Below are 22141 nucleotides of genomic sequence, written 5' to 3' on the forward strand. Positions count from 1 at the left end.
TCTATACTGCTGGAACTCAACCAAGAATTAGGAGAAGTGCAAGTTGCAGCGCTCCAAAATCTTTCGACTACAGACTATCTACTGTTAAAAGAACATATGGGATGTGAACAGTTCCCAGAAATGTGTTGTTCTAATTTGTCTGATTTTTCTCAAACTATTCAAATTCAGTTAGACAATATCCATCATATCATTGATAAGTTTTCACAAATGCCTAGGGTGCCTAACTGGTTTTCTTGGTTTCACTGGAGATGGCTGGTAATTGTAGGTCTGCTTTGGTTATGTAGCTGTATTCCTATTATCTTAATGTGTGTGCTCAATTTAATTAGTAGTTTAAAACCTATACATGCTTATGTTACTCTACAAGAAGATACGTCAAAGAAATAATCAATTCTCCCATGTTTTTTTCCGTCTGCTACTGCTATAGCTTTTCTTCTTCCTTCCTAATTACAACCCTTAAGTAGAATTCGTGCCTCATAACGAAATTACCAAGTATCATAATTCTTCCAAGTGGTAAAGATACCTCAAGACAAATGCTGGGCATGAAAGCCACAGGGCATAAATCTGCAGAGAAGTAAAAAGCTAACCTTTTCAAACAATATGGCTTCTCTCTCACTTACCAACTTTACATTTCCCTGTATGGCCCTGGAAGATGACTGGTTAGCCAGAGACGGGTAAGGTTCCTCAAGGGAGGAACAACCTAAGACAGGCACAGTCACAGGGGGGCCATCAGGTGAGAAATTGGGGATCAACAGTGGTGAGGCTTAGAACCTCACCCCCCCTGTTTTGAGAGAAATCTTCTGCATCCGTGGATGTCTTGCTGCCCTTGTCTAGCTTGGATTAATACTTAGTATATAGGCACACACCTGATCATCTACATTTGCCCTCTTACAGCACTAAACTATGTTTTCTACCTTTATCTTGCATCTACCTACCACTTCAGCATTTTATTAAAAAATAATAATAATAATAAGGGAGAAACGTGGGATTCACATATAAATCAAGTATAAAAATCAAACAATCATATCTGACTTGATCGTTTATAGTTCATGATGCGTGATCAAAACTGAAAGTTTCTGTGATGACTGCCCTTGCACCGTTCACCATGTAAGAACTTATTCACTATGTAAGAATTTGTTTACCATGTAAGAACTTGTTCATTATGATTCAGAAGATTGGAGACTGTTGAGAACTAGGCTTGGGGTGGATTAATGATTGTGCATTGAGTCCCCTATACAGAATTTTATTGTTGTTAACAACCATTTGATCAATAAATATGAGAGATGCCCTCTCAAAAAAAAAAAGCTCTAAACCTCCTAAAAAAATAAATAAATAAAATGATAATAAAATCCATTAAAGGAGGACCTGAGACAGAATTAATGGTCTCAAGTTGTAATGCATAACTTCCATTTTATGATATTCACAAAGGAAGCTGAACTATACAACACCTCAACCCTCTTAAAAGTATATAGTACTGGCAATAAAAGCACAAACAAATAACTTCGAAAAGAAACATTCTTTTGAAATACGTAGACAGAATGCTCTACAAATGAAAAGCAAGTAGATTTCCTTTCTTTACAACCACATTCAAACGTTTTTCTTTTGAATGGGCAGAAAGGAGTTTTCTTTTTTAAAAGAAGCAGTATTTCAAACAACGTGTTTTCTTGTGATAAGAGATCTGTTTTAATGTCTTTACCAAAGAGGACTTTCACAATTGTCTGTTATTGGGAAAGCGCATTAGGATTACAAATCACATTGATTTTAAAAGGACCCAAAATTTTGTAAAATTGCACCACCCCTTGGCAAGTTCTTTCAGGAAGATGATTTTTCCCCCTCCCTGGGAGATTTATGTTAGAGTTATTTGTTAGTTAGCACTGCTTTGTGTCATGGAAGAAAAAGGGCACAAAAAGGACCCCTTTTAAAATGTCTCAAAGCTTAGCTCTCACCACTTTTCTCCTCATCACGGAGGGAGATGTCAAATTAATGTATGCTCTTCCTAGGAATGTCCTCCAAGAAAATATTTTTTAGAGAGTAATCAATTATGAGACCAACTCTACTATATTTTCTTGTTTTATTTTCCCCCCCAATAAAAGCTTTCCTTTAGCCTTTTGATTTTACAGTATTATGATAGGCATCCTCTCACATAGAATTTAATATATTCAAAATACTTCTTATTTTGCAAAATTATTTGAAAAATATTTTAGAAATATTCTATGATGTTCTAGATTTAAATTACAGTGTAATAATTTATGCACGGTGTAGGTAGTGACACCTGGCCCTTGGCCTCTTGTCTAACAATACACGACACAAGAATTATTACTCCATAATTCACACCCTGTCATGCCTTATTGCTTAATTAAAGTGCAACCTTCCTCTACATGACAAGCAATTGGACTGTTAACTTTATAGATGATTATCCAGCATATTTTAGTTTTACAACTTACTCTTTTTACGTACCTGGATGCTCATTGCAGGTATACCTACCTCTAAAAACAGGAAAAACCCGTTTACTTACCTTCCGGCTATTGTACAAACTGCCCATCACAAAAACACGGCCAAAATATTAGATGTTAGGCATTAATTATTTAGATATTGAAATAACAGTGCAATACCTATACAGGAAATTAGTAAATAATATTGATGGCCTCTGAGGATAAGTTTTTTTTCTCTGTTCTTCTATAATTAATTAATTAAATATTAGGGATGATGCATATGTGCATGTACTTGTAAAATAAATACAAATAAATAAATGCGTAAAGCTCATGGAAGAAAACCTTCAAACTGTACTGGAGAACTTAGAGAATAAGCAAATGCATATGTGCATGGATATGAAGAGTGTGCAGCACATATTGCTTTTCTTCATATATTCATTTATTTTTGAATTTAATCATAATTCAAGCAACCTTTTTAAAGTCAACCATTTTTTTAACATGACAAAGTCTTATAGGTTAAAATCGATATATTTAAAAGTTGTTAGGAGAATCCTCCAAAAGTAGGGAAGAAATCAATAAGCAGCCTCCAGTACTGTCATATAGTGAAATATACCACAGTGGTAAAATTAAAATGGTTTGGTACTGGAGAAGGCATGGTAAGACAGATTAACCCACGTCTGGAGATAAACACAAATGCAGGCAGAAATTTGGATTATGACATATGTAACATTTGAAATAAACGGAATAGAACCCACTAGCTAACTCTTTGAAAAAAAATAAATAAATCTGGACCCTTAACCTAGTTCTTTGCAGCAACATACATTTCAAATGGATCAAAATTTAAATGTGGGAAGTGGAACTGCACAAATTCTAGAAGGTAAATTTGTTTATAAAGTCGCCAAGATTGTTCTAAGCAGGATACGAAACTCAGAAGACATACAGATGAAAAAAAATGTGCCAAGAATGCTGTAAATAAAATCAAAGGGCAAATGACAATCTCAGGGAAAGCATATTTACCATGTATGAAAAGATAATTTTCCTAATTTTTAAAGATAATATTCAATTAGTTCAGAAGAAAGATGACTGTCATGATAAAAAAAAATAGTAAAGAGCCAGGAAGGCTGTACTCTTGAGGATACTGATGTCAGTACCCTGGTTGTCATACTACGTTTCTGCAAGGTGTTATCATTGGGGGAGATTGTATGAAAGGTACACAGGATCTCTGCATTATTTTTACAACTGTATGTGAATCTACAATTATCTCAAAATAAAAAGTTTAATTTTATACAGTGCAAAAAATTAGGAAAGGCAACTGATAGGAGGAGAAAAACTTCAATGCCCAATAAACAGATGAAAAGAACTGTTTTAACTCACCATGCTAATAAAAAGAAATGAGAAGCAATCTTCCCCATTTATCAACTTGGTAAAAATTTAAAGTTCTTCTTGATAACTGACACTGGTGAGTATGTAAGGAAAGTAGATCTCTCATCACTGTCTATAGAAGTATAAATTTGTGTCATCTTACTGGAAGGCAATCAGACTATATACATCAACAAACTTTACATGTCCATGCCCTTGAACCCAATGATGACAATGTACTTCATGAGTACACCAGCAAAATTTCTCAGATATGAAGACATGTAGAGGTACATTCTTTGAAATAGTGAAAAATTGGAAATAACTGAAAAGTCTATCAATGGGAAAAAGGACTAACTAAATGGATTTTGGCACATTCATGAGGAGGCTGTTGAAAAGAATGAGGCAAACGTTTCCGTGCCAATATACATCCAAATGAAGGGGAAAATGGAATGGGTAAGACAATGGATAAAAATCTCTCTCTGGTGTAGGTAAAAAAATCAGCCAATCAGTAGGAAAGTAGGTCAAAGACCAGTATGACACTTGGTAAAAGACAGGGAAGTGGACAGGCTGGTGTGAAGAGAAAGGCTTATGTGGGATTTGTCTTCCGAACGTCTCGGGCTTTGAGTGGGGACAGTCTTGACCCCTGCTTTGCATGGCAGACCACACCAGGTACTTTTCCTCTGCTCTGGGAGCACAGAGGCTGGACATTGAGCTTAGGGTCCCATAGCCATCAAGACAGGGCATGGCACATCAGAGACCCACCGACCTGGGAGTGGGTCTCTTGACAGCTCCCTGCCTTGGCTTTGAGGATGGGAGGCTACCCAGATCCACCCCTGCCCTTTCTTAGCAGTGCCTAAGGAAGCAGAGGGGCAGGTGTGTGTGGGTAGGGCCAGACTGCGGTGCGGCTAGCTAGCCATCTGTAGGGAGTTTATAGCCAAATAAAGAAACGCTCCTACTGTTCTTCATCGCTTCTTACAGACCACGGTGCACTCTCCCTCTCCAAATACCCCATCTTTGAATCGCACATCACTAGGTTCTGTCACCCTTCACAGATACTCCTTGCAAATCTACTCCGAGGTCACTCCCCTGCATTGCTTGGAGATTTTCCACCCTCGTGTACCCTCGCTCTTTCTAGCATTACTCCTGTCAGAATTCTGCAGGATGTGAAAATCCACGTTGGTCTTTCTAATATTTCAGCCTCTGAGTTCTGAGCTCCAAAGATCTTGCAATATCCTTAACCTTTTAACCTCACACTCAAGGTCATAATGTGACTTTTTTCTGATATGAATAGCTGAAATCTCTCCATCATCTCCATTTTAAGCACCCTGTTCTTTAGCGCCCTCCGCCTCATTCTGGCTCATTCCCTAGAAGGCTCGAGCTCATTCTGCCACTGTGTTTATAATCTTTTGATCCTAATATTGTTCCTCTGCCTCCCACACCCTCACTTAGCTGCCCATCCAGTTTAAATTCCACAATCCCATACTATAATTCCCCCTTCGCATGCACCTTCAGCTCATTCACCCCACTTGAATTTCCTAATATCCGCTTAGCAAAACTCCAGCCCCTGTTGAACCCGACTTACTGCCGACTCTGTACCTACAGGCGCACAAATGAATGACGTGCTGGACAAAGCCACACAATCACGTGGATTGGGCTTAATCCATGGCTCTTTGAGCATCTGTATCATGTATTTCCCCACTTTACTCGCTTTCTCCCTGTCACTGGTTCATACACGTTCCTCTCTCTTCAAATTCTCCACCGTCCTCGGTCCCAGCCAACAACCTTGCAGCGATGGTGTCACAGTGAACTGAAGAGCCTAGGGATCTCGCACAGCTCTCTCCACCCCTCCTCACCTTTCTCCCTTGTACTCATTTATGTCAGCTTCTCTCTATGTCCTGTTCCCCCCACTTTTTGTCTAAAACTCTCTTACCAGCCTACAGAGGACTCTTCTCTCTTGTATAATTAATTTTCTCCTCTCAACTGAATCATCCTTAACAAATATAAACATACTGTTATTGTTCTTACCTTAAAAAAAAACTTTCTCCCTCTTTTTTTCTATAGCTACCATCTAATTATTCATATTCCTAGTCAATGAATAATTCCTTCGGAGGGTGGCGCATACAGGTCACTTCCAAGTCCTCTCTTGTTCTCTTGAGCCATCTCCGACTGGACCTTCTCTCCCACCACAGCACCAAGGACCCAACAGTCCCAATCCAATCTGATCTTCATGGTCCTCAATAGACGCATTTTACAGACGGCTTCCGGGAAACCACCCTTATTTGGTTCCCTTTCTTTTCATTGGCTACTGCTGAGGATCCTGACTTCTAAACATTGGGGTGCCTATGTCTAAACCCCCTTTATGCCTCCTTTCTTCTCTACCCACAACCACTCCTTTGTGATCTCACCCAGTCTATGCAGAGAATTCTTGAATTCCTCTCTCTAAACAAGACTTCAATTATATCTTGTTTATCTGGTATTTCCAATTGGTCATCTAATAGACCTTTCAAGCTAAACTAGTCTAAAACAGAACCCTACCAACTTTTTCCCACTAGCCCTCCCCATCTTAAAAAATTACAGCCCCATCCTTATACTTGCCCATATCAAAAACTTTGAAGTTACCTTTGATCTTTCATCTCACATTCAATCCACCAGCAAATTCTGTCAGTACTATCTTCAGAATAGATATGAGAACCACGTATTACCACTGTTTTCTCTACTGCCCTGGCCCAAGCCACCACCATCTCTCGTCGGGATTTTTACAACAGTCTCCCTACTTAGTGCCCCTGCTTTTGCCTTTCTCAGGACTCATTTAGTCTATTTTCAACTCGACAACCAGGGAAGTCCTATCTCCTAACCAGGTACATCATTAGTTGTTGATATTTCAAATGATAACAAAATGATATTGGCATTGACTTATAAGATATTATAGGACATATGTTGTTTTTTAACTATGTACTTGTTTTTTTTTAAAAAAAATGAGAACACATTCTTATTTTAAATAAATCCACAATGTATTTAAAATTATTTTAAAAGCTAGAAATAAGCAATTAACCCAGAGAGCAAACTGTAGTGGAATAATGAATTGCCTAGTTAATTGAAGAGTCCCACATCTAAAGAATTATATGAATTCTAAATGAAGAAATAGTTTAAGGAACCTATCAAACGATTGAAGCAATAAGTATATGGTAAGTTTTCTGTTTTGAAAACCAGAGGGGCACTTACTGAGGCTTTATTGTACTGTATGCAGTATTATAGTAGAGGGTGACCAACACGTCTTTTGCTACACTCATTCGTGTGCCAACTAATAGTAGTATGATTATGATGCAGTGTAGCAACTGGAAACATCGATCTGATGGTCCATGTTCAGAAACAGCACAGAGTAAGAGCTGATTTAATTAGCTTGAGGGATAGGCTATTATATTCATAGTTCCTTCTGAGGTGGGGTGGCCCCTGGCTCATCACAGCACTGCCTGACTCCCGTTTTGTAATGACTTAGGTTTTTTTGTCAGATATCAGCACTTTGATTACCCAACATACACGAAGGAAAAAAAATGGTGCTAATTCAGGTACATTTTACTCACTTAGCCCCATAGGTATTATTAGTAGTATTGTTAAAGTATGTTGAGCTTTCTGTTAACTGCATAAAAAATATGTGAATTCAAGCAGAATTCTCTGCCAATATATGAACATATGGCTACTTTTTCCACTAATAAATATTTTCACAGCTATGAGGCTAATGAAGCACACAGAGATCCTGCCTTTTCATGATTATTAAATACATAAATTCTCAAGTGATATTAACAGACGGGTCATTTCAAGCATACTTTCATAGAAAAACCACTTGAAGTACCACACGTAGCGTTGCATGTGGTATATGCCGAAGGAATGTGGTCTGAACACATACAGAAAAGCAAAATAAACACTTACGTTATTTGAGGCGCATGCTTCAAGCTCATCACACCGAAATAATTTCTTAAACAGAAAATGTTACACTAGTTATTACATTTCAATGGCCTCAGTACATTATATCTGTGTACTGTTTGCCACAAAATAATACAAGGATCGCACAGGAAAGAAGCTGTTCCATTTTTATTCCATCTCAGTCATACCGAGATAAGTCTTGATGTTAAAAGCATTTTATATTTTTTATGAGATTATCAGCTCAGGATTTTCAGATCTCTCTCAATTTTTCTCCACTTCAGGTTCTCTCACAGGTAATAATAAAGCTATTTTGATAGAAATACAGTCTTCTCATGACTTTCTTTTTAAGTGGAGCTCCACATTTTTCACGATTGGAAACAGTAGGCACAGCAAGGTGCTCTGGGGTGGAAAGAGGGAGCCCAGGAGCAGCGCGGTCCCTCCTGAAGGCCCCGGGGGCCCAGGGTCTCTGAGGAGCTCTTGGCGGTTTTGTTACTAGGTGGGGGCGGTTCTCCTAAATAGTTTCTGACCCTGTCCCTCTTTCCTTCTATCACTTTTTTCTCTATTTCTGCCAGTGTTGATTTTGGGGCAATGTTTAGGTTTAGTACTTCATTATTTCTAATATTTACTGCAGTTACTTCTTTGTTTTCTTTTTTGCTTTGGTTCTCACTATTTGCTTTTCCATTTTTATTCATTTTCATGTATAATGCTTAATAATTTCTGATTCGAGTTTGCTTTGTCCTCCCCATCTTGACACACTTGCTTTTCAAAATTTTACATCATAAACCTCAAGCCTTATGTAGAGTTGGTCTGAATAATACATGTATTCAGGTGATATATTTTAAGTAAGTAATTTAATATCCTGCAATTCCCATATGATTCATATGTGCCTTGGAAATAAATAATTGAAATGGTGGGGTTTTCTGAATTGTTAAGGCATTTGAAAGAATCTGTGAGTAAAAACTTTAAGATAGAAAGAAAAGTTTAATATGATGTAATTATCTTCATTATCACATGGCCCTGTTTCTGAATTTTATTTTAGCCTAATAATCCACCTAGATGACACCAAGTGCTTTATTATATTTCATGAAAGTCAGAACTTCAGAATACCTACAATAAGCATGAAAGCAATGAATAAAATGAAAGCCTCTGAATGAAATAAACATAAAGGAAACATTTCAGTGTGGTCTTTGAGGAGGCTGTGATTACGTGTGCGTGCCATCAGGTAAATTTCCGAAAACCAAACTCAAGGGCTAAGATTGGATTTGATTTCAAACAATCCCTCCAATAGCATATGCGTTGGTTGCTATGCAACACAATTTAATATCAACAAATGATGTCAAGTGATTTTTGCATACTGTAATTGGCTTGCAAGTTTTGCTGCTTGCAAATTGCAAAGAGAATGTGCTTATTTAAATTTAAATGGCTATGTTAAAAATGCTAATTTTTACAATTAAAAAAACTACAACACAAAACCTACATGTTAACGCTGAAGAAAAGAACTGCCTTCTGTGATAATAAATGTGCAACAGTCTGGAAAGTTTCTCTTCCACCCTTTGGGAACGCATAGAACAGAGTGAGATAGCTTTATGCTGGTCTACTCACCTAGCTTCTCTGATGAGTTGGCTGTGGAAAGTCTACATAGAGGCAGCGCTCAATTAGTGTAATTTATGTATCCTTGGACGTCAATCATTCCTGTTGAGAGGTGGGACTCGTAAGCTCTCTGCATTAATTAAGAGCTCATCTCAGCAGAGCCATCCTTCTACCTAAGGACCCAAAAGAAAGTTTTAATTAGATTTTTAAAAGCAAGTGTGTCATATATGAAAGCAAGTATAGTTCTTTAGTTGGTAACTGAGGCGACAACGAGAAGGGAATATTCTAAACACTACAGAGGGCACCTGTTTTCGATCATCTGTGATGGTACTAGTAAGGGGACAGCACTGATTTCAGACATTGCTTTCAGCCCTGGGATGTTCACTTCATGGAAATAACTGAAGTTTTGACTGTGTTGTTTCATTGCTGACATAACGGTCGGACCTCTGTCTAATTATGGACGCGGAGCTGATGCTGATCAAGTGCAAATGAAACGTCGAGGACAGTGTTTGTCTCTGATGGCTGGCTTTTTGTTCCAGGCGAGCTTCTGACTGAATATGCAATGGGCGATACATGCAAGTTCAGCTAAAGGAAGTGAGGGAACTTGCAGGACACATCACTTTCGTTGGTGCAGTGATGGAGTGAGTGTGCCGTCGCTGGCTAACCTAAAAATACCGGCACTCGAGAGAGGTAAAAAACTAGCTAGGCGCACTGGTGTCAGCTGCTTGAGAGGGGCTGTTCTCCTGGAATGACTTGTCTGAGGCCATCAAACACACTCCTTAGAGCTCCCTTGGGAAATAATAGGTACATTATTGATTAAAATATTTATAAATTAAGGGAGGGGAAACAAATTTTAAAAGCTAGTTCAGATTCTAGAAAGGAAATGTCTACTAACTGCTATTAACCCTCCCCCGCCCCCCATAATTAATGGGGGTGGTGGTGGTCAGAATGTATGGTTGGAGAACAAAAACAAAAAAGTCTACCCATGTCAAGGAAAAAAATCAAATAGTGAAAACAAAAGGAAAAAAAAAAATCCCTGAACCACAGAAACATTGTAATAAGTCATACAAATATTGAATCCATCACCAAACTTAAACATTCCAGAAAAATCAGCACTGGAAAAAAGGAGAGATGCAGAATTTCTGCTTCTGGAGAGGTGAGATATAACGGGGAAGGAGAAGCTGAAGCATGATGAGCACAAAGGAAACAATGTAATAATTATAAGGGCGTCTCTAACGGGCCTGGCTGGCACAAGGGGCAGATGCTTCGAAAAGCTCTGCTCGCTTTCAGAGGGTATTTAGCAAATCCACTGACCGTATGTGCTACAAATTTACCACCTAACTAGCATAACTTGATGTGTACTCCACCACACCCACAAACTTGACAAAAGAAACTATAGATTTTGTAGGTATATGGCTTGTGCGGTATGTTTCTAAATGATAGTGTACGAGAAACACATTGCTATATAGACCATTTGTCAGAAAAGTATAAAGCAGGGAAATTGTAACCCATCATTTATGTTAATGTTCATACATGTATTTTATAATCCTTTCTCCACTCTTTCCCCTCACATATTTTCTCAGCTATTTTGCCTCATTTATCATGCTGTATACTGTATATCGCATAATACACACAGTAGTACTCCCCAGATACAAGTTGGCAATCGTTATGGTTGCACCAATCTTGGGCACTTGATGCATTTCTGTAATACAACGTCTTGCCTCTGAGTACCATTTTTATGTCCTTCAATGCATCTTTTTATTTGCATTTAAGGGAGGGCATATTGCTGCCATATTGCCTGTTGGTCCCACTATACTCAAGGATGTCTAAATGTAATATTAATGTATATACTTCTGTGTTTCATGATTGTGTGCCATTTGTGCTGAAGATATGAATTTTCTCACTGCTTTGTTTTTAGTATCAAAAAAACCCCCAAATTTGGGGGGCTAAAGGTTTTTTTTTTCCTGAAAATTTCCTTGTTTTACTCTATATTTTCTCAATTGAATGGGTCCTTCTGAATCAGTTGAAGCAGAAGGCCCGCTCAAATTCTAACTGGAACGATGTATCTACAGTACGCTCTGCAATTTGCTCTAAAACTGGTTGTGGTGGTGCCATGGCATTCCAAGAAAGAAGCCTTGGTGTCTTGGAGAATGGCAGCTGATGGAAGACCTGGGTTCATCAGCTGCTCCGCCTGTATTAGGGGGAATCACGACATTATGCAAAGATTCTCTGGGTTTGCAACTCTACTGGATCCTTGCGCAAGACCCTCAGCTCCTCTGAGAGTGCTTCTGTGTTAACCACTATATGCTTCTGTTTGTTTCCCTTTTAGCAACCACAGTGGCATCTGCAGTGCAGGAAAATACATGGCCTTGTTTCTTCTCCTGAGGTTTCGGGGAGCCTCGTTTCTGGCAATCTGGCCAGGGTGGTCGACATGCATCAGTTTGATGAACAGGGGATTAAAGAAGTGAGCACATGTAGTGACATCATGAAGGCTCAGTCTGTTTCTGTTCAAATTTTAATTCATTCACTACTGAGGAGTAGCATAGTTGGGGTTCGTATTATTGGTTTTTAGGGTATTTGAGTGCCTATGTTCACATGAGGCTACATGGCTCAGAAAACACAGTGCATTTACTCAAAGAAGAGCTATTACCAGGTGGACGAGTAAATGCTTTTGAACATTTAGCTAATTCATTCAGTGAAATCAGTCAAGCTCGTATATATTAATTTGCCACATTTTCTATCCTCATGGGACATGTATCCAAAGGCAAATGATAATGAAGTGGTAGATAAAATGACCCAGTTCTATGTTGTCATATCACTGGTGATTAAGTGTGAAAGAGTAGGCTTATGGTGTGACCTCCTCTACTCTTTTTGAGAAATTGTATTAGAAGGAATATAAATTTCTTTTTAGAATGTATCATGGGGAAAAATACAGACATTAAAATAGAACATTGGGTTCAAAAACACGTGTCATTAACAGTAAAACTGGGACTTCTGGCAGCTTTTAAATGACAAAGACAACATCTCTGGATTTATTTTGTAATTCAGATTGGCAATTTTGAAGTGCATTATCAGAGATTTTCATACTTCTGTTGGTGAGATCCCATATAAAAATGTTTAGAGATAGTAATGCACCCCAGTAATGCCAAGGAAAGACACACCAAGTTTAGTGTTTAGAACACGCAGGTTTGAGAGCAGGACAGGTTTAACTGCTCTGCAAAACCTACTTGTTTAGATAGACTTTCCCCTAAGCCATAGAGGAGAGATGGTTGGGTGGGTTATCACTCTTTTATCTTTGACATTTCATTATTTAGTTTTAATGCCAAAATATTTTATTGTACATGAGCCTAGAGGTTTTCTGCTTTGATATGTTTATAAGACGGAATAATAAATAAATGATGATTTAGTCTGGTATTGATGTCAGGACTGTAGCAGGTTTCATAATTCTGAAACCTTTCCCCAATTCTGACTGAGGAAAAATGATTAGTTTCTAGTTACTTTTTTGACATCTGAATTATTAGGGGGAGAACAGTCTTGAAGTGTCATGGGCATTTGGTTATGTAAGTGATATCAACTAATATGTACTTGTAGTGAATGTTTCAAGGACCAAATAGCTTTCTTGTAATTCTTCTGCATGTTTAATAATAGTGGAGGGCAGTAATTACTGTACTCAAAGAGCAAAGAGCATGTCCCAATGTAATTTTTTAATTAAAGCTCAATCCCTCATAAAAAAGTTACTTCTCAGGTGTAGCAATATTGTGTGTATGTGTGTGTGTGTGTGTGTGTGTGTGTGTGTGAAAAACAGTAGAAGAAACCCACATTTATTTATTTTCTAAACAATTCATTTTTTTCCTATACCCTGCTATTTGTATTTTCATGTAGATTCTGTATGTGGGCATATTAGCATACATCACCCATACCTGTTCATTGCATCTATATTAATTTGATGTTCTTTTAAGGAAGATTGAGAGTGGAGAACTTTTTAATATGTAACAAATATTCAGCATTTCTACAAAAATCTGATAAATGTGGCATTTGGAAAACTTCACCTTTTTTTTTTATTGAGGCATAATTGATACATAACATCTTTTTAGTTTCAGGTGTATCACATGATCATTTGATATTTGTGTACAGAAAGCTTCACTTTTATTTGACTGTTTCCTTAAAATTCCCATAGAAAACTAAACACAGGGTATTCTTAAGAAAGTTTTTGGTTATTCTCTAGTCCATTTCCAGTCTGCAACATGTAAGGCTTATGTCTCCAACTCTTATATTCTCAGTAACTCAAAGCAGGGAGAAAAATCATACTTTTTATCAGTGATCTGGAAAATCTTGAGACTTAGGGTCACATTTAATCATCTCTACTTCTATATAAAACATGAATTCAAAATGTATGTGTGGTGGTGATGTGGAGGGTACAGGGAGACTTGACTTGTTCATTCGCACATGTATTTTTTCAATGAATTTTTCTTGAGCCACCAGACAAGGACCAACCACTGTGCTGTGTTCCGGGGATAAATCAATGAGCACAACCAATAAAGACCTGCCCTCATTAAGCTTCTATGTTAGTAGATACATGGATATAAAGGTTACCTAAGAGCTTATTACATTTACCCAATCTCTACATTTATCTATTTTATGTGCCACATCATCTCCATGCTATTATCAAGTCAGTGATTTTTCAATTTCCAAAAACATTTGAAAACATACTGGGTATTGAAGTCTGATTTGTCTCATAAGATGATGGGAAAAAGCAACTCTAAATTACTTCAAGGCATTTAGCATAAAGGGAAATTTTCAAAGATACCTTTATGGCTTAATAATTAAATCTGGGTGAATATGCCCACCGGGAACTTTGCAATAATAAAATAGAATGGCAGGTTCCAAACTGCAAACAAAGAACTTTTTCTTTCAAAGATCTGAGTCACAGCCTATTAGTATTTAATAGAGTTTGCATTTTTAAAATGCACAATGTCAAAATTTCATGGTAAGGAGTCTTGAATAATTATTCAAGTACAATCCAAAGGTTCTCAAAAACAAAGAATGAGAAGTAAATACTGAACAACGTAACTATTCCAGGGACTGTCAGTGCCTGAAACCGCAAGATAGGACCGTTTTGATTTCAACGCTGGAGCCTCCCTTCCCCCACCTCGTGTCGCATAAGACACTCAGAAACTCACACATTTTCTGCCTTCTACAGACTAGTCCAGAGCTGGTACCAACATCCTAATAATTACAAGTGATGCCCACAGAGGAAATGGCTATCTGGGGGACAGTATTGATGTGGACTCACAGACCTCAAGGTGCTCAAAAACCACAAACAGGAAAGTGTTCAGAGTGTGCATGAATTAGCTCCTTCTCTTGAGACTAAGTGAATCCACTGATTGCAAAAAATGATCACAGAAAAATGACACTAGTTTCTAGAGATAAACAACAGCTGGGATTATAAAAACAGGTACACTTCCCAAGTGTTTTAAAGGTACAGCCTTAAACAGATTTTAGAGATGGTTTTGTAAAGTAACTCCCAATGGAAGGTCATATTTTAAGAGAAATAGATTTCAGAAGATTGGACTTAATTATGCATTTGTACCTGTTTACATCTATCAACTTTCATCTATTTATCTATCTTCAGAAGTCAGAGCAAAATGAAGTTCTACGTTCCCTCCATGGCAGGTTCAATAACTTGAAGAAATTGCTTTTATAATGATTTTAATTCCAGGAGTCCAAGGACGAAAAGGCAACTCCCAATTCCATCTGCATTTGCAGGCCACCTAAAATCACAAGACTCTAGAGCGCTGTCAGAACGGCCGCGCAGTCTGATTGGTGTCCATTCTCCCCCTTCATTTCTTTCCCAATAAATAATAGATAAAGCAACAATGAGTCTTTGCTGACTTTTCAATTCTCCTAATATATAAAAATTATCTCCTGGAAATAAATTAATGTCTGTATAATAGTCTGCAAATGGTTTGAAAGCAAATTGATGGTTCTTCAGATGTTCCATGTGTTCAAGCTTATTTTTGAGACAATTAATCACTCTGCTGATCTCCGTGTTTTGCCCCCTCTATCTCCACCTCAGCCCCACCTCAAAACACAAGCTTCTGTCACACTGAGGCAAAGACTGGTTCCATTATTTTTGTCCCTCTTTTCTTGGTTTGCTGTCCAATTTTCTATTAATGGGAACTAACTGATACGTCAGTTGTGCAAATGCAAATGTTATGCAAATGTCCCACAAAAAACTCTTTTTTACTGGAAACACAGTTACACAGTTGATAACAAAAATGTACATATAATAACTGTATTAATTACAGCCTACCTGATTTATACAAAGGATATTTTGGGTAAGTGGATTTTTAAAACAATGGATGCTTAGCCCTTTAAGAATCAGTATGTTTTTATCTTATCTTTTCTGTTTGGAATCCTAGGGAAAAAAAATGGAGGCATCACACGTCTGCACATTAAGCAACTGTCATAGGAAATGAACCCAAATAATCAGAATTAAGTGAATAGATGGATGCCTTCAGATGTACTGAAATGGGTGAGACTTTGTTCACCAACTAACTTCAGAATCCTGTTCTGATGTGCTTCTCCTCTGGGCTCAGGTCTAAGTTCTAGAGCCATTTGTTGCCAAGGTCAGTCAGTGCAATTCCTTCCTACCATGCATTTCATCTGTTCCCCCAGCCCCTTCTCCCACCCACCCAGTCAGTCCTCACGCAGCTGCCATTGCTGTTGGGCTTCCTTCCTCAGACTGCAATTAAAGTAAGTTGCAAGACTAACGGGGGGAAACCCGACAACTAATTTTGTGTCTGATAAGTAAAATATATGCAGAGAATGTTTTTTCTTGGATTCATATTCTTCTTCCTTTCCTGTTTAATTTTAGATTCCTTCTGCCTTTGAGGTTTTTATGGAAGTTAGAGATTGATATATAAATAAAATACAGTCTGGCCACATCCCATTAATCTCATAGGCTCCCTTAAGTCAGAGAACTTACTCTGGCGCTCAGGGAGGGAAGGCCAGGGGAACCATCATTTTTCAGTGTAAAGTTTATTCATAATAATGTTATTTGTCTCTTAACTACTTTGTTGATATATAGTAGAGTGGACTATAGTAATTTTACTTTATTTTCTAAATGTATGCCCCATAGAGAGAACAGCATACATTTCCTTTTAATCAGCTTCCCTTGGAAAATCAAGCCCGTGCGAGAAAAGCCATCCTAATTAAACATGGTAAATTAAAACCACACAGAATCTTGCACAGAGTAGGCATTTAATATACACTTGCTAAAGTGAACTGAACTTTATAAAACATACTCATTTGCTCACACATTGAAAGGAATCTTCATTAATATTAAAATTAATCGAAGATTCCTCTAAATAGCATATTTGTCTATTTCATAAAATAATATACAACTCTGAAAGTGTTTATCTGTCTGGAGTTTTTTTTAACATATCTTGAATAGTATTGTTTTTGCTCCATCACAAAATGGATAGAATCTATATAAAGAATCAACAGACCCTAGCTAGTGATTCGGGCATAGATCATTTGCACACAGCGATGTTAATAATCATAACACATATTAAATTCATACTCTGGGAGGTCTACAACTCATCATCTAGACCAGGATTTTGTCATCTTTAAACTGTTTTCAGAAATGCCCATTTTTGCATACTGAAACTACAAGTATTACAGAATTTATCTTGTTAAACACACAGAACGTGAGTCACATTCCTGAATAGCTTCAATTACACAGCTTAAATTTAAGAGATGAATTAGCCACATGTACACGCTATTCTAGAAGCCTCTTAAAAGCTTGCAAAGTTATCATAGTATGCATCCTTCTATAGTGCCCATAAAATTTAGATTATGAAATTTTACACTAAAGGTATAATAAAAATTATCTAAATACTACATTTTCTGTGAATCCTAAGAAATTATAAAAGCAAAGCAAGGCAACAAATATCTGTGGCAGACTGCTATTTTCTCCACTTTCTCCAAATTTATTTCTACCTTCCTCCTGGGGACACAGCTGTCTATCCAGAAAGCAGTGTTTCAGCCTCTCTTGGAGGTAGGGTGGCCATATATTTAAATTCAGGCTAACTGAAGGTGAGCAGGTCATCTTTCTATGGACTTTGCTTTTCTACTCTTGCTGACTGCAAGACGGACATAGTAGTGGCCCTGCTCTGATGACACGAATGAAAATAACACTCCTGTGGTCTTGCAGAGCAACAAGACGGAAGCATTTGGTTCCCTGAATGACCGGTGGAGGCGAGGCACCCAGCCAGCTTTGACCAGCCGTACAGTCACGTAAAAGAGCAACACATCTGTATATTTAAGAGATGGACTTTCTTTTGTAATTTAACTTAACCTTTCCCCTACTATTTCTGTTAATGACATGTCCACAAAAGTTCTTTTATATTGTAAAGTAAATAAAAACAACCTGATGGCATGTGAGATGCTTCCAAATAATGCATTAGGAGCTTTCATTTTGTTTAGAGTGCCTTCCCATTAACAGGGCTTCCCTTGTGCTACATTCTTTCATTTGTTCTACACAGGAAGGATGGGGGAAGAGCTGCTATCATGACGTTACTTCTAGAGTGATCACGGGAATACAGTTAGATTATGTCACTTTCTTTTCACTGTTCAGATAAGTTCTATGGCTCCTAACTATCTTTAAGCCTCACCAAATGCCATCTCTTCCAGAAATAACATTTTATTTTTACAACTAGAAATAATTTCCCCTTTGATGAATGCCCATAGAGCTGTACCTCTAAGTGGGGTCTTTCCAGCAGCTATTATAATTGCATATACACTTTGTCCTCTATTAAAATTTAATATTCCTCAGTGAAGGATTTAGATAGATTTATATCACTGTAGAATTCAGTGTTTTCTGCATGTATTTAGAGCAACATGTATTTATTATTATCTTGGTACAGTGAATGAATAAATTCTCATTTATTAAATTATAAAATATCCCTCATTATGCTTAAGGAATTAATATAATCATGTTTCTTGGATGTAAAAAACATTTTTCTCCAATCTAGATGCCATGATGATGAAGATAAACACTAATAATGTTTTCTTTCTGACATTCAATTTAGATACAAATATATAAACAGACATAAATATGTATTTTGACATAAATGCCAGAAGGGAATAGCAAATTTCTTTTAAATTGAAGAACACTGCTTCTTTTCAATTGTTTCTAGATAATATTTTTAAAAGGCAAGACCACGACTCTATGACAAACTCTAGCTATATTATATAGTTAATCACAAAGAGATCAGACTGATCTGATTTTGGTGGGAAAATCTATCAGCAATTCAAAAAATCATGTTTGATATTTACTCAGTGCCTATCTTATTTACTAGGCTTTATAAGATCAAATCATGTGTCATGTACCAAATTAAGGCACAGTAGATTCTTGATTGAGTCTGAAGTTAACATTATGGCTAGATATCAAAACTGTGACTATTCAGTAGACTCTTATTAGCTGCTCCCAGTCTAATTAGAACACAGACTATATGACTTTTTAATCTGTCTTAATACTTAAAAGTTTGGGAACCAGAAAGGAAACTTCAAAAAGGCTTGTTAATGCACTTACACATTTTATGTTCTTAATTATGAAGTCCTCTTATTTGAATACTTTCTATGAAATCTGACTTAATAAAATACGGTAAATGTTTTTCTCTCTCTAATATTCTAAATGCTACCTTCCAGTGAGGCTGAAGAAACATGCTATTAAGTAGATTATGTGAGTTAGTATAATGTTACAAAATCACTGAATTATTTTTTCTCAAATGTTTTTCTTATGCCCGACTGATTGGAAGAACATAAATTTGATATTCAGTAGCAATATTTCATGGCTATGTGAATTTATGGGAGTTACTTAACTTCTCTGACCCACAGTTTCTTTATGTTTCATGACTGGAATTACAATCCTTATGTACAGTATTAATATAAAGTAGATGTAAAGCTGAATATACAAAGTTGGAAGAGTAGAAATTCATTACATATAAGGTCCTCTACTACTTCTACACACTGGGAAAGAAAAAATTATTATTATTCCACTAATTTTACCTCCCCAGTGACCTTATTTATCCTATAGTGGTGGCTAAAGATTATGCGATTTTAGTTTTGAATGATTTAATATATTCTGTTTATTAAATAAAATTTTGTTAATTTGAAAAGTATTTATTTCTATAACCTATAATTTGAATTAATGAATAATTTTATTTTGGAATAAATATTTTTTAAAAGATTTAACTTTCATTATTATCATTGCTTTCTCGGTCCTTTCATTAGTATTTAAACACTGTTAAGTACATGGTTTCTTCTTTTTTTTTTGAAAGACAAATAAAAACTGCAACCCTTCCCTTGGGACCTAGTATTCAAGATATTAAGCTTTTCCCCATAAGTATCATCATTAAAATATTAGGTACAGGTATTAGGACTGAATGAATTGATGAATGGAACACAATAGGTGGTCTTAAACTAGATCTTAGCTTTTAATAATCACAAGCCTTCACAAGCCAAAGGAAAAAGAATCAATCCCCTAAAAATGTTTTTGAAAACCTGACTATTTGAGAAAAGAAAAGAAAAAGAAAAAAACAATGAATGCTGGCTCTCTGCAGTTTCAAATGGATTAAAAAAAAATTAAAAGACCCAAATACAGAAATAAACCAGGTTTCAGGATAAGATGGCAATTCTGCATGCACAAATATAATACTTTCCTTTCTGACATCCCCTAAAACATAAGTAAAAAAAAAAAAGTTTACATCATACATCCACAAGAATAGGAAAAATGAGAGGAGAAAATAGCAACAGAATTTCCAAAGCTAAAATGCAAAGGAGAGGCGGTAATGGATTTAATAGAACTGTTGAGGCAAATACCCAAGATGACAGCTGGGAAAGGTATGAAACAGTCCTATTTTGTCCTGCACTAGTCCAGATATTTACTCTCTGGTGACCAAAACAAAGGGTGTCTAGTGTGGAGGTCACTGCCACAGAAGATGGAATTACTATTCACCAAACTGAAATTAAGGAAATAATTTTATACAAATGTTGAGACCACCTCTCCCCTGTCTATCCCTTTCTCCCCTTCCTGAAAACTGGCAATCTTGCCTTTGTCTACCATCCAGAACAATCATAGAGGATTTTCTGGGGATTTTGACCTGCCCAAAAAGAAATAACAAAAATACCTGACATGAAGGAGCGATAAAAGGCAGCCAGATCTCCCTAGAGTCAAGTTCAAAGTCAACACATACTACTTAAATGAGTAGAATTTCCAATTAGTATTTTACTCTCCATCTTTTAAATATGAACAATCAACCAAAGATGACTAGCAGTCTAAAGAAGCTTTTAGTATAAAAGATGGAGATCAAAACCAAAAAAAATCTAAAAAATATCAAACAGTTACTGTTCAGGGAGAAGAAAGCTTCAAAATTTATTAATTTTTTCATCGAGATAAGAGAGGATATTTCATCCATGAAACAAAAGCAGGATGTTATTGAAAATAAGATATATTTAGAAAACAAAGAACTTTTGGAAATGAAAAGCATGACATCAGAAATGAGAGACTCAATAGAATATTGGAAAATTAACTTTAGATGATCTGAGATGGAAAATAGACACTAATATATTAGAGAACCAGTCCAGGAGGTACAACCCCTTGGAAGAAAGAATAAAGTGAACAAGAAATAACTAGTCTTACATCAGAAATGGTGAAGGGGTTGAGGTTTTATTTGAAACCTAACAAGTTGACCTGCCACAGATTTATAAGCGTATGTTGGCAGAAGACACAACAGCCCTGAACCAGAGACACAATTCACCACTCCCAGCAAACACAACCGCTGAAACACCATGATGCACAGCGAAGACAGTGTTTTACCTGTGTGTGCAGCACAGTGTACCACTAGAGAGGCACCCCAGTTTTAATATTCTGAGTTTGTATAGGCTGCTGATATATCTGCTCATTCACCCCTCCAGAAAGAGAGAGATTGTGCATTATCCTGGAATATAAGCTAACAGCTCCAGGATAAAGTAGAAGGCTTTATCTTTTCTACCCTAGAACATCTCTGGGGAAGCATGTCTCTAACTCTCTCTAGAGGGATACACGATGTCTTGTTTCCAAGGCTTTTACCGATCAAAAAGTCATTTTCTTAGAATGCTCAGCCTGTATAGGTCCGGACTCTGAGAAATCAAGAACAGTTGTCTTCCAACAATCATCAATAAGATAATCCAATACAATTTCCGGAGCCCATTTACTCTTCATCCTATTAGGTGATATACACCTTTACCAGGACACATTGGTGTGGAACTTCAGAAATTTTGGCCAAGCCAAAATTTTAACAAGTTTTCAGATAAATTAGGTTATATACAAAGTCAGAATGACTTTTGACTTCTTAACTGCAACACTGAAAGCTAAAAGACAATAACATAATAATGCCTTTAAATTGTGAAGGAAACACTATTTCCAAATTAGACTCCTATGCCCAGATAAGTAAGCAATCAGTTGAGGGTGTCATCAGGATTTTTTCAGATATCCAAAATAAATAAAAAAGTTACCTCCCACGTTCCTTCCTGATTTAGCTATTGTAGAATGTATTCTACTTAAAGGAGAGAGAAAAAACTAGAAAATGAAGGACGCTTTCCAAGAGACAGAAAATCCAACACACAAGAAAGGCATCAAGAGTTCAAAGGAGAATAATGAATGGAGATTCTAAATAGACTGCTCCATGCTAGACACAGTAGACAATCAGTGTACACAACAGAGATTTAAGAAATGTAAGATAATGTTGAGGGCTAATTTCACCAACAGGCCCGATATCACTGTACAATCGTCTAAG

General features: G+C 36.8%; 1 protein-coding gene across 2 annotated transcripts in view; it reads right to left on the minus strand.

The window, feature by feature from the left end:
• The window catches only part of TENM3 (teneurin transmembrane protein 3), a 2338142-nt gene that overhangs the window by 861468 nt on the left and 1454533 nt on the right, over positions 1-22141 (minus strand). For both annotated transcript variants that reach the window (XM_073219194.1, XM_073219195.1), the window contains one exon: positions 9312-9472. The gene's annotated coding sequence lies outside the window, so the exon portion shown is untranslated. The remainder of the gene's footprint in view (positions 1-9311; positions 9473-22141) is intronic.

Source organism: Manis javanica, chromosome 12 (assembly GCF_040802235.1).
Source record: "Manis javanica isolate MJ-LG chromosome 12, MJ_LKY, whole genome shotgun sequence".
NCBI classification, from domain to species: Eukaryota; Metazoa; Chordata; class Mammalia; order Pholidota; family Manidae; genus Manis; species Manis javanica.